General features: G+C 44.0%; 1 protein-coding gene across 1 annotated transcript in view; it reads left to right on the plus strand.

The window, feature by feature from the left end:
- The window catches only part of LOC147673324 (phospholipid-transporting ATPase IK-like), a 460,742-nt gene that overhangs the window by 108,145 nt on the left and 339,227 nt on the right, over positions 1-13,370 (plus strand). The window lies entirely within an intron of this gene.

A 13,370-nucleotide genomic window follows, 5' to 3' on the forward strand; every position in this document is an offset into this window, starting at 1 on the left:
GTCACATGTTATGGGATTGCCCCTCCCTGGGGGAATACTGGCAGGAGATTGGGAAGGCCCTCAACGGTGCAACAGATAGGGACATTCAGTACACGAAAGCAGTGGGGGTCCTCCATTGGTTTCCACACACGCCTAGGAATAAGACTACCAGCAAATTCATAGACTTAGGGCTAATTCTGGCTAAGCGGGAGATAACGAGAAATTGGAAATCGAGAACGGGGCCCACATATAAAAGATGGTATAGTGAATGCTTGCGGTGGGCGGCATGTGAGAGCACCTTGAGGTACCAGGTGGCTTGGAGAACGAATGATGAGAAGGCTATGGAGAGGGCGACTGCGTGGGAATTGATGGTACAGGCGCTCCGAGAAACCGCCGTCGAGGAGCAAGAGGACGTGGAAGAGCTGGGTACTGCTAACCCCGTCACCTTACCGGGGGACACACCTTAGTGAATGTATGAACTTCCTAAGCCACAACGGACGTTCTTTCGACAATGATTTAGCACAGCGCGACCACGGGGGGGGGCAGATTGTTGGAATTGGTGGGCTGTTGGGGACCGAAATTTTGGGGTTGGGGAGGGGTGAAAATCACAAAAGCAACCCATCTTTTCTTTGGTAGTACTAGCGTCAGGCAATGTAAGGTATCGCAAGAACTATTAGTGGACGGAGGACGAGTGGCACCTAAGGAGGGGGCGGGGCGGGCCTCCCAGAACGGGGAACGATGAAAAATGTCATCTCTTGCTTTATGTTGAATTGCATTTTTGATTCTAATGTCTGTACAATTATATTGGTGATGCAATAAAAACGATGTTAAAAAAAAAAAAAAAATTGGGGTTTGACTTGAAATCCCAGGGCTAAAGCTAATTTGTTCAGCAGAGCCTGCTTGATCTTCTTGGCGGCATTGGTCCAATATAGCCTCTTGATCTACTGTACTCGTATCTCCATTGGAGATCTTCTGACTCCAATTTCTGTCTACTTGTAGATTTGCTGTAGCGATAAAAGAAGCTTCCTTGCTGGTGTTTTCCAAAGAGGAAGTCTCCACTTCATCCTCTAAGTCGCCCTCCAAATCAGAGCCCTCAGAGTGTTCTGAAAGTGAATAAAATTTGCTATCCTTGCTACTGATAGGATCACCTTCTATCCCTTCAGTCCTATAGGGATCCACCTCAACATCAATGTCAAAATCAGCGGCAGCGGCCATAATAGAATTGTGAACCATGGTAGTTTGTGATGCAGAAAACACAGGTGAGGCTGCAGGAGAAACTACTGGAGAGACTGCTAGCTGTTCAAGTGCTTCCACCAAGGTCTTATCTTGATCATTATCAGTGTCCAAGACCTCCAAATCATCAATAATTTTATTTTTTATCACCCCCACCTCCGGCTGTCAAAGTCTTTACCACTGGGTTTTTCGCTTTAGTGTTGAACATTTGCGGTATTTTCGGGGTGCCTGTTTGACTGACATCAAGATCATAATTACTCCCATTTTGTTTTGACTTTGCCGCAAGGGCAGCCCGCGTCCCAATCTGGTTTTCACCACTAGGTCTTGTTTTTCCGCCGCGGGCTGTTTTAGGACCCATAATAGATTGATTTGCTAAACACAGAGCGGTGCTTGTAAAAAAAGAGACTTTCAGTCTTTCAGTCTTTCAGTCTTTCAATCTAAGGTTAATAGCCAAAATGTAATGAGCAACAGTATAGCAGTATAGCAACGTTCCCAATTCCAAAGTATCTTGCCTTTAAATAATGTCAATGCCAGTGTCAGTATTAACACGAACTTGTTTCAACTAATTACACCATCCAGCTCTTTGTAACACCTTGCAGCACTTTTGAAAAAAGAAGATAGAGGGGCCACCAGCCCTTTTCGTTTTCACCTCACCTTTCAAATGCCCAGTTTTAAACTCGCTGATAGCTGGTAGCTTCTCAGTATCCCCCGCATTTCTTGTGTGTTTTGTTTTGGCGTTTTGGCGTTTCTCAAATTCCAATCTCCCTCACAAGTTTCTGGCGTCTCTCGAGAGACTGTCTCCGAATGCCGTTGTTGAAACCGTTGAATCTGCCCGCCTCGCCTTGCTCGCTCGCCTCCGCTCAGTGTCTCAGCTGCGTCTCAGCCGCGGCTCCTCCCAGGATCGACATGTACACACCGGAGCACGCTGATCACAATTTGCCGCGACCTACACGAGCGCCGGCTTCGTTATGGCTCCGTCACAGCACCGCAGCAATCCCGAACATCAACCCAAAGCATAGACAGCATAAACAGCCCGCAAAACAGCCGCTGGGTCTCCAATAAGGTATTCGGTCAGATCGCCCAAACGGAGCTCCTCACACTCACGCCTGTCGTGCAGGCGCCATCTTGCCTTGGACGTATTAATTTCTATACTCCCTGTAATTCTATAGAATTGTTTCCGCCAATATTCTGGGATCGCACTATGTGTACATGGGGGGAAAAAGGCATGTTAGCTATAGGCAATATGGTTAAGGATGGTACAGTTGCTTCATTTCAGGAGTTAAAAGATATATATAGTCTCTCCCAACATGACTTTTTTAAGTATTTACAAATAAGCGATTTTATTCTTAAACCTCCAAACTCTCTACCGCTTTGTCATAATGACTTTATTGAAATACTTAAAAAACCATCACATATAGGGACTCTATATAATCATCTGTTGAATATACAACAGGACGATATGGGATTGCAGGAATCTAAATGGTGTATTAGATTGGGTACATTGGTAGTACCCTTTCAAGAGTCAATTTATACAGCTGCTAAAATTATTTTGTCTGCCAATTTATACTCACAGCATTACAAAACCTTATTTAATCTTTATCATACGCCGTTTAAAATGTTGAAATGGGGTAATGCTAATAATGGGAAATGCTATAGGTGTCAATCTGACCAGGCAGATATTGTACATATATTTTCAGACTGCCCAGTATTAAAACCTTTCTTCATATCTATAGAAAAATGTCTGGCTCATATTACAAAGTGTGATGTGACAATCTCAAGAGAGATGATTATTTTTGGTTTATCTAATTATAATAATCCGTTTCTAGGGTATCAAAAAAACAGATATGTTTTATTTATGGCTATGGTGGTAGCTCGCCTATGTATATCTTCAATGTGGTTGAAGCCAGAAGCACCTATATATGAAATGTGGCGAGCAAAGTTTTATAATGTTTTTTATTTAGGATTTAATCTCTATCGGATCAAATCAGTTAGGAAAATGCAAAAGGGGTATAACATTTGGCAGGCAGTGATAGACCATTTGGATCCCTAAAAATGACCTTTCTCTCGGTTAAATATGGTGGAACCGCTGCTTATATAGTATTTCTGATATTGCTTTTATTCTCTGTTTCTTATCTCTCTTGTCTTTGATTATTTTTGATTGTGTACTTGCACCATAAGTTTGTTTGTTTATATGATGTCTGGATATGATATAATGGTTTTGTATGGTTTTTTTTTCTCTATGTGGCTTTGAACTGAACCAATAGCATTTTTTTTAAAAAAACAAACAAAAAATGTATAGTACATGCTAACTGGATGATGCTAACTGGATATTGTTTTCTTGCAACGCTTAAAGGGTTTAAAGGGACAGACAAGGATTGTGCATGTGGGGCGTTTCAATAAAGACTGGAGAATAAGAAAAAAGATCCTGCACTTGGAGGCATGAGAAATCAACATAATGACTGCGAATAGACGTGGTGTGTGCAAGGCAGTTTCAATAATTCGTAAAGAAAAAAATATGAAAAGAAAAAAGAAAAAGAAATAAGAAAAAGAAATCAACGTAATATAGCATCCCTGGGCAAGAAATTGAACGGCATAGTGTCTGCACATGTTTAAAAAAAACAGTGATGGCTCATAGATCACTATAAGACCCCCTATAGTGAAAGATATGCAGATACACATGTGAAACCACATCTATGATAGTAACAAAAGAGTTCCTGATCAAAGTCAGAAAGACCTGATCACACAACGAATGTTTGGAGCACCAAAATCGGGTCGGGTGCCCGTTGAATGTGGTATGGTGAGCAGTGATAGCTAGCCTACTGGTACCCTCAAAGAGTCAAAAATGAAATATCAAAGATATCACAGATAACAAGAGAATTCAGTCCTTTTATTTATCCCATGAGGCCTCAAGGTGTTAAGATGATAGATCCAGGAATTCTCGCGCATGAGCAGCATTTGTTTGTTGTCCCTTCCTTCTCGACGTTCAATAATTTCCATTATGCATGCCTTGATTTGGCTAATGTGGTGATTAGCCTCGAGAAAATGAGCTGCTACTACTGATTTTGAAGCTTTAGTTCTTATATTGCTCTTGTGTTCGTTCAGGCGTAATTTCAGTTTGCGTTCAGTTTGTCCAATATACGCCATGCCACAAGGGCATTTCAAAATATATATACAATGTTAGAGGTGTCACAGGTAGCATTAACTCGTAAAGGGATTTTATGTCCCTTCATCAGATGTGAGATGAAGTTGCCTTGAAGTATATTGTGACAGTTGCTACAGTTCCAACAAGGAACAGTCCCTTTATAGGTTTGAGTGGTTTTTTTGCTCTGCTGAATGCAAACAGGGGAATGTCTTGAAAGATGTTGTTGAAGTCAGGTTCACTTTGTAAGAGAGTCCAATGTTTATTAATAATTCTCTTGTATTGTGGACTTATGGTGGAGAATTTACTTACACATGTGATTCTGGGTTCTTTCCGTTAACTTTGTGAGGCTAATAATTCAGATCGATTTTTAGTTTTAGCTCTCTCTAAGGACTGGGATAAGATTGCTTCCGGATACCCTCTATCTATCTCATGCGCCATCATTATGACATCACTGATGAGAACACATATGCCACCACATACATCACCAATTTCATTCTTGTAAATAAGTAGAATCTGTGATACAGATGGTGCTCACAATAAGTAAGGAATTAAAATGATTTAAGGCATCTTTATATAACTCTCAGAAAGGCAAAATAACACAACACTCAATAATTAAACGGTAGAAATGTGTTGAGATGAAGGAATGTACTTCATAAACTTGGAACTTGCGCAACATATGTGACGCAGAATAGATTGAGTGTCTCTTATCTCGTGGCCACTGTCAGTCAGCGGGATATGGATATCGCGGCGCCGCCGCTTGGTAGCCCCAGCCTTCGCTGCCGCCGCTTCCTCCGGGAGTCTCCAGGGGGTGGGGGTCCGGGGACGGTTCGCTCTCGCACCCGACTCGATTTATGCACGGATGGCACCGGATAATGAGAGATTTTTGATAGGGAAGGTGGGAGCTACGTTAGGCAGCGGCCATCTCGAGTGGCTGCTAGCCACGCCCCCAATATACCATATTATTAATTTGGAAAAAGAACACCCAAGCATACCACTAATAGTGACAGGGGACTTCAACATGACACTTCCAGGCCACACTATGAAAAGTAAAGTCACTGAGGCCCAGGAACAGGAGTTGGATATTCCTAACCAGATCCAACTCAGTACTGCAAGGTAGGACCAAATAAGCATATCTTTGGCCGGGAATTCAAAGCACTTGGGGCTGCGAGCTCTAAATGACCGTATCAACTGAGACACCCCCTCAGCTCTTTTGTTTCATTCTCAATCTCGAAGCTTACTATTAGATCATACTGCGGTGTCTCTTCCTCTACTACCCTTAACTCTCTCATACAAAATGGGCACAAAATTGGAAAGTGCTCATCTACTGCAGGAGCTGGTACTGGCCATGTCCCTCACAGAGCATAAATGCCCAGTAGATGTCACCGGAACCACATATTTAATCAACCTAAAAAGAATCAAGTGGTCCTCAAACACAATTGTAAATTTGGAGCATGAAGCAACTCGCCATCTGGAAAAATCCTACCAACTCTGCGGCACAGACAAATGGGTCATATTTACCACCACCTATACAGATCAGTTCTCAGCCAAAGTCAAACCTGATAAAGAGCTCCCCGGACAAATGCACCCAACTGACCATAGCGCATATAAGTTGGCTAAACTGAAACATTTAAAGTGGGAAGTCAAGAAGGTCCAGAGAGTAGTACAAACAACCCTTCCAATGAATGAAACTACAACAACTTGAAGGGAGCAAAGCGAGACTTCAGGTGTGCCTTTTGGGGAATCAAAAGAAAAACCACTGAAACTTTTTGGGCTAAACTCACCTGGGACCTTGAGCACAATAATGCTAGCAAAGTTTGACAAACACGGTACTCCCTAAAAAATCCTACCCATGGGAAACCTGGCTCAAATGTCTCGGAAGCTGACTGAGTCACCTTCCTACTAGCCCACTTCAACCTCCAAGTTGACACTAACACAACCAGGCTTCAGGATGAGCCAAACAACATAGGTTCAGACCCCAGACTGGCCCCAACTCGGGGGCAAAACAAGCTGGAAACCATCAAAATCAAGCTTGAGGAGGTGCAGCAACATATTATCAGGGTCCGGTACACCGGGGCCCCAGGACTGGACGGGATCCCCCAAGCAATATAGAAAACCAACCCAAAAAAATGGGCAGAAGCAATGGGGGCCACTCTTTAATTACACTCTAGCCGGGGGCTCAGTCCCACCCTCCTTGAGAGGATCCATCATCTCCCCAAACTTCAAAGGAGGGAACAAACTTGATCCTGGGAACTACAGGCTAGTAGCCCTGATCGATAATGAGGCGAAAAACTATGCTGGCATCTTACTTGAGCACCTAAGAGACTGGGCCAACTCCAATTCTATCATCCCCCACAATCAAACTGGGTTCATCAGGAAATCAAGCACCACAACAAATATAATGCCCCTAACTCTCATATTGGATCACTCAAAAGCCTCAAAACTCTCCCTCTACCTTTTGTTATATTGACTTTCAGGCTGCCTTTGATCGAGTAGACTAGAACAGGCTATGAGAAAAATTGAGGAACTGACATATTCCACCTCACCTCCTGAGGGCAATAGAAAACCTACACTTTAACACCTGGGTCAGGATTAAACTGGAACTCGGAAGCAACCTCTCAAGCGCCAGTCCAACAACCATACGGCTCAAACAAGGGTGTATGTTAGCACCAATGCTATTTAACTTTTTTCTGGCAGATCTCCCACCGACACTCTCCTCCATCAATTTGCACACCCTGAAACCAGGGTCGACTTCCCTGCCCAGCGTACTATACGCCGACGACCTGATGTTGCTAAGCAGAATACAAGTCGGGATGCAGCTCCTCATGAAAGTGATGGAGGGTTTTGCTGAGGTAAATGGGATAAAAATGAATGGGGAAAAAAACAAAAATAATCATATCTGCCAAAAAGGCCCTGAAAGGGAAGACCTATTGGCACCTCGGAGGGGGGAAGGGGGTGGGGGGGGGGGGAGGTGCAAAGATACTAACATCTACAAGTATCTTGGCCTTATCCTTGATAATGATGACTCATTCAAGTCACACAAGGAGGAAATGAAAAAGAAAGGGATTGTCTTGACGGATGCCTGGCGGGTCTGTTCAGACATTTAAATGGGCCATCATATAGCCAGATTTTTTAAATTGCCAAAGCAAAGGTAGTACCCACCCTAGCCTATGGCAGTGAAGTGTTAAGAGCAGTGGCGGTTTCTCATCTAGGGCGTCAGGGCTCCGCCTCGTTACTTTCGACAATGAGCAATGGCAATGCTCATATTTGTTTTCTGTGAAAAAAATCCCCTTTATATAGTGTAAGTATTTATAGAACACGGGCACTGTCTGCCCCACTTACCGACACTGCTGCCGTTCTCCAGTGACTATTGTAAACCGACAGAGTCATGTCACACTGACTCTGCTTGCTTGCGCCTTGGCCGCCCCAAAGAAGCCTAAGTGTTTGTCGGGCTAAGAACCTCACAGCCCTGAAGGCTGTGATGTCATCAGTTTGGCAAAGACCTAGCTTCAAGGCCCAGTCTCCACCCCCTGATGGCGTGGAGGTAAAGTTAGCCCCGGCATTTTAAATCCAAGTCCGGTATCGCTAATTTCTACGTCAATCAGGGAGTGGAGAGCTTGTCACCCATCCCTTTCCCAACTCATTACAGGGTGTGGTGGGACCCACCCTGTGACGAGTTGGGAAAGGGGCGTGGCAGGCGGGAAGCCTAGGAATCGAGTCTGCGCGGACTCGACCTGAGACTGCATCCCGAGAGTGTCTTAATCAATCGGAGTCGGGCTGCATGTTTTTTAGAGCCAAGGGTCCGAGGTAGTCTGAATCTGAACAGGTTGCTGTCCGGAGTACTAGGACAGTAGGACTACTAAATTGTGAACTCAGGACTTCTGGTACGGGAGTCTGGCAGTTCATCACAAGGTAAGGCCCAGGCGGGCATTTCTAACTTATATAGGTTCATTTAGGGCTGTGTACAATCATGGATGGATGTCGGGTCAGTCGGGATATCTAGTTTAAGCTGCAGAGTCTCTGCCCGAGCCCATGTATCACCCAGTGTTACAGGGTCACTATCTACGTTGTCATGTGCTTGAATCATTCTTCTTAAATGGAAACTTTTAACATTAAGGCACCGATTATTTTAACCGAGGCTTTTAGGGTGATAGGAGTGTCTGTGCGTAGCGATGAGCCCTTCTTAGACAGAACATTGGCCACAGGAGCAGTTATTAATAAATGACCAGCGCCTCCGTCACATGGCATATAAATAACAAGAAACAGAGAATACAACTGGCTGGGAAGTATCACATTTTAAAATCCTGAGTACCTGATGATACTGCTTGAGCCCCAAGTTTCTGCATAATTGATTAAGCCATCGCTGCCTAAGATTCTTATAGCATGGGCAAAAAAGAAGGACGTGGGGCACAGACTCCTCCTTTGCACCACATGCTGGGCATTCTAGCGATTTATTGTCAGACCATTTGTGCGAAAAAACCCTAAGTGGTAGTGTGCCATGTCTAAATTGAAAATAGAGTTTCCTTGCTTCGCTAGGGGCAATCTCATCCAAAAATGCCTCAAGTTTGCACTCATCTTTGTTTCTTAAGAGGTCTAGAGTTAGGGATCCCAGCGCAGAGTTGATGACAACACCCCCCAGTTGCTGATTACGATGGAATTTTACCAAATCTGCACGGGACATCTTCATACAAGCTATTTCAGGCTTGCTCCAAAGATCCGGGATGCCCAACCTCTTGCTCTCTTTTCTTATGTAAGCAAACCATTGGATTTTATCTATCCGAGGGAGTCCCATACGTTCTTTACCTTCCTCTCTAAAGTACCTCAATTCTGGGGTTACCCATAGTCTACGCCAATATAATAAGGGGCGAAGACCAATTTCCTCGTCTATGGGTCTGATATCTAGGTCCAGTCTTACAGGGATGAGGGGAGTGCTAGCTGGAAGAGACAACAAAGATCTCAGAAAGCAGTTTTCCGCCTTGAGGACATATTCAGCTGAGCAGTGTCCCCACAATTCTGCCCCGTACAGAATGGCTCCCCGGACTTGTGCTTTATAGATTTTCAAAATGGGGGCAACTGGTTTGGAGGTGGATTCCCGGTGCAGTTTTAAAACACCTCCTGTCATCTGCACTAGCCTGAGTTTGGCCTTGGCTATCTGAGGGCCCCATTCCATAGTGTCGTTGAGGGTAATGCCCAAATAATCGAATACAGAAACCCTGTCCAGGATTGTGCCATTTAGAGAAGGATTGGAGCGAGTGATCTTTAGTGGATTACAGATCATGTACTTTGTTTTCGAGATGTTAATCTCCAACCCCCTTTTCTCGCAGAAACTGGCAAAACTATCTAGAGCACGCTGCATTCCCATCGGGGATTTGGACAAAAGGAGGGTGTTATCGGCAAACATAAGTGCCACTACCTGCTCACCACATATATTGGGTGCATCAATCTCCTTGACCCCTTTGAGATGGGCAATTAGGGCATTAACAAAGAGACAGAAAAGGGTGTGCGCCAGAACGCATCCCTGTCTCACTCCTCTAATGACCACAAACCTAGGGGTCAAAGCACCCCTTTTACCACTTCTGACCTGAGCAAAGTTGTTAGAATGGAGTCTCCTAAGAGTATTAAGAAGATAAGTTGGAATCCCCATATCCGACAAAACTTCCCACAAAATGTCCCGAGGTACCAGATCGAATGCCGTCTTAAGATCAACGAAAATTAAGTAGAGGCTGCCACCCTCTACTTTAACCATTTTCCAATACAAGAGTTGCAATCTTAAAAGGTGGTCAATGGTAGGTGTTTTTTACCTAAATCCGGCTTGGTAAGGGCTCAGTTTCTCAGATGCCTCCATCCAGGTCTGGAGGCGATCGAGAATAATCCGTGCAAAGAGTTTTTGCCTCACGTCGATCAAACTGATCGGGCGGTAGTTTGCAGGGATTAGTGGGGAGACCTTTTTGAATACTGGGACAATTTCCGCCCCCAACCAAGTTTCAGGTATGGGGTAGCCCGGAAGTATGGCATTAAACAACAGACAGAAGTACGCGGTCCAAATCTCAGGTTGGACCCTATAAAAGTCCCCGGGGATTTTGTCAATACCAGGGGCTTTTCCTGTCGTGAGTCTCCTTATCGCACCCTCCACCTCCACAGTGTGATTTTCATGTCTACAGCTGGTTTAAAAGTAGTCAATGTGGGAGCATCTTCCGGGCCGTATTGAAAATCATTGTGGATATTCTGGGGGATTATCAGGCTCACAGAAGAGCCTGCTTTCATCAAATACAGCGCCCCGAAGTGCTCCATCCATCTCTTGGGTGCAATACTCGGGTCATCTGCTACATATCCATAACTGCTGCCAGTTCTCACAATTGCCCAAAACTCCTGCATATTCCTATTACCCAGGGCACTTTTTATACTATCCCATCTATTGTTTTCCCATTGCTGCTTGGTCTTTGCAATAACCTGCTATCCTGTCTCCTCAGTTTTACTAGGCTCCTGGCTGGGGCTTTAATTGACTTGATTAAAAGTGACTTTGCCATTTTACAGTTATCCTCAAACCATGACTGAGGCTTCTGGTTTGGCCTATGTCTAGTCACTACCGGATTAAGTAGATCAGCCAATGCTGCCACCAACCCCAGATGTAGTTTAGCGATTTTATTTGCCACCTCTTCTTGTACGAGCTCGATGCAACCACTAATCTCCATAAAAATCTTATAGACAACTGAATACAAGGCATTCATTTTATCTAAAGATTGTTTAACCGCAGGCCATTTAAGCTTTCTTCTATTGTTGGAAAGATATAGTTCACTATTCTGGCTTGATTTACTCCCGTTGGAAATGCCAGTGTCAGGTAGTCTCTGATTTAGAACCAAAGCGTTATGGTCACTATCATGTCGGGATAAAATCTCAAAATCACTGACCATAGACCATGACCTTGTCTCGACCAGGATATAATCTATCTGAGATGTTTGGCCAATGCGGTTAAACGTGGCCTTTCCTTCACGGTCGGACTGGGTACGACCGTTGCAGGCTCTCATAGGATGGGCCATGGTTATCAAGTTCAATTGGAGAGCCAGTGGTGACCAAGCCTTAATTGGAGTAATTTGGAGCTCGGGTATAGACCATTGCTCATATTCTTCTATAGTAATAGAGTTTCCAATTGCAGGTAAGGGCTCATACTGACAATTAAAATCACCAGCAATGATCAGTAGGCTATTACCAGAAACAGTAGGGATAAAAGTGTCAAGGAGGGCCAATGTTATAAATTCTTTCCCAATGCTGACAGGACGAGAATAGACATTGATAAGAGTCACCCTGAGATTAGATGGGAACTTAAGTGTGACACATTGAAGATTTATTGTTGGAGTGGCTAATTGTGTCACTATGCAGCCCAAATGTGATGCTATCAATATGGATAACCCCCATAGGGTCTTCCCCTTTCCCCCATTGAGGCCAGATGGTTAAATGAAGCAAAGCCCAATCTTACTGTCTCCTCCCTTGCCCACGTCTCCTGAAGTAAACATATATCATATTGATCTATAAAAGATCCCCAATCGGGGCAAGCAGTTTTATTGGTTAGGCCTGCCACATTCCAGGACAGAATTTTTATTTTATTCTCCTGCAGAATCCTCCCACCCCGGTGAATCCAAATGGGCAGGGGATATATGATTGCTATTACAAAGATGAATGTCTGTACCAACGCTGAGCTTTTGTTCACAAGGTGAACGATTTTCATTAGAAAATAGGCGTAACAGCTGTACTATAGTACAAGTGCACTTGGTTACAGAGCTCTCCCGCCCACAGGTGTTTGCTCATCTTACTCATTCTTTTCCTGGTTAGTCTGGCCTTTCTTTGGAATCAGATGTTTTCCTATATCAGCATTAATTTTATCAGTGTTAATAGCTTTATATTCCACTGCTATCTTGCCTGTCTCTTATTTCCTTATTGCAGGCGACTTGGGACATCTCTTGTCATCTGTAATCATGAAATGACGTACCTGCTCAACTGTAATAAGTTATTACAGATGAGTTGTGATGCCATAATGCCTGCCACCACAGGCAGCAGCCAGGGTGAAAGGCAGGTCACTGAACATCATTACAGTTGCTATTTAAACAGTGCAACCAAAACTGCCCGGAGATCTGTTTTTCAATAACAAACGGGGAAAAACAGAAAGGAAATATTATGGTAACATTTATTTTCTGGACCTTAAATGTCATTACTGGGAAAATAGTATCTCTGTGCATTTATGTACACATTTTAGCCTCAGCACTTTTTAGACTGACTTACATTACATTGATTCTGCTATCTGTTTGCAGCAAATTACTAACTACTTTTTGATGTGTTTAAAATACAAACTGGATTCAGTTTTCATTCTCCATGTGTGCAACCATAGGTCAACTTTCATATGAAAGAGGAAGAAATAAAGAATTTGAATGTTTTGTGGGAAGAGGGACAGTCTGACCATGCATTATAAGGTGTTAAATACCCTCTTCCATACGTTATAAGGATATTGCTAGTCACATTGGAAGTCCATGACCTTATCTAAATTCCTCCTGAACTCCCAGGCAGCAGACTTTTTATTGGGGGGGGGGGGGGGGGGGGGTGTTATATAGCGTGAACTATACCCAGAGGTATAAAAGTGCTTTACATGAGCACCAGTTGCTTGCAGACGAACACATTCATTTTTGTTAGGCACAGGGAGATTAAGTGATTTGTGCAGAATCACAGGATGTTGAGCGTCCCTGACGAGACGCGAACCTGGTTCCCCAAGTCCGAGGTCGACCGCTCTAGTGTTAGGCCACATCCTCTCCCCAGATTATTGGCAGTCATTACCACATGCACCCAGCCCATTTCTGTGATCACAATTCCATATATCCAATACCACTTCCATCTCAATAATAAGAATTTATTCTGTGCCAAGTTTTCATCCTAAGAGTGCGTGCTAGAGAGAACCCATCACATGGAAAGGGGAGACCACTCGGTCCCCACGAACGTATGGATGGGTGCCCCGATCCCCCAGGAAACCATTGTG

The sequence above is a fragment of the Lissotriton vulgaris genome, chromosome 12, assembly GCF_964263255.1.
Source record: "Lissotriton vulgaris chromosome 12, aLisVul1.2, whole genome shotgun sequence".
Lineage (NCBI taxonomy): Eukaryota > Metazoa > Chordata > Amphibia > Caudata > Salamandridae > Lissotriton > Lissotriton vulgaris.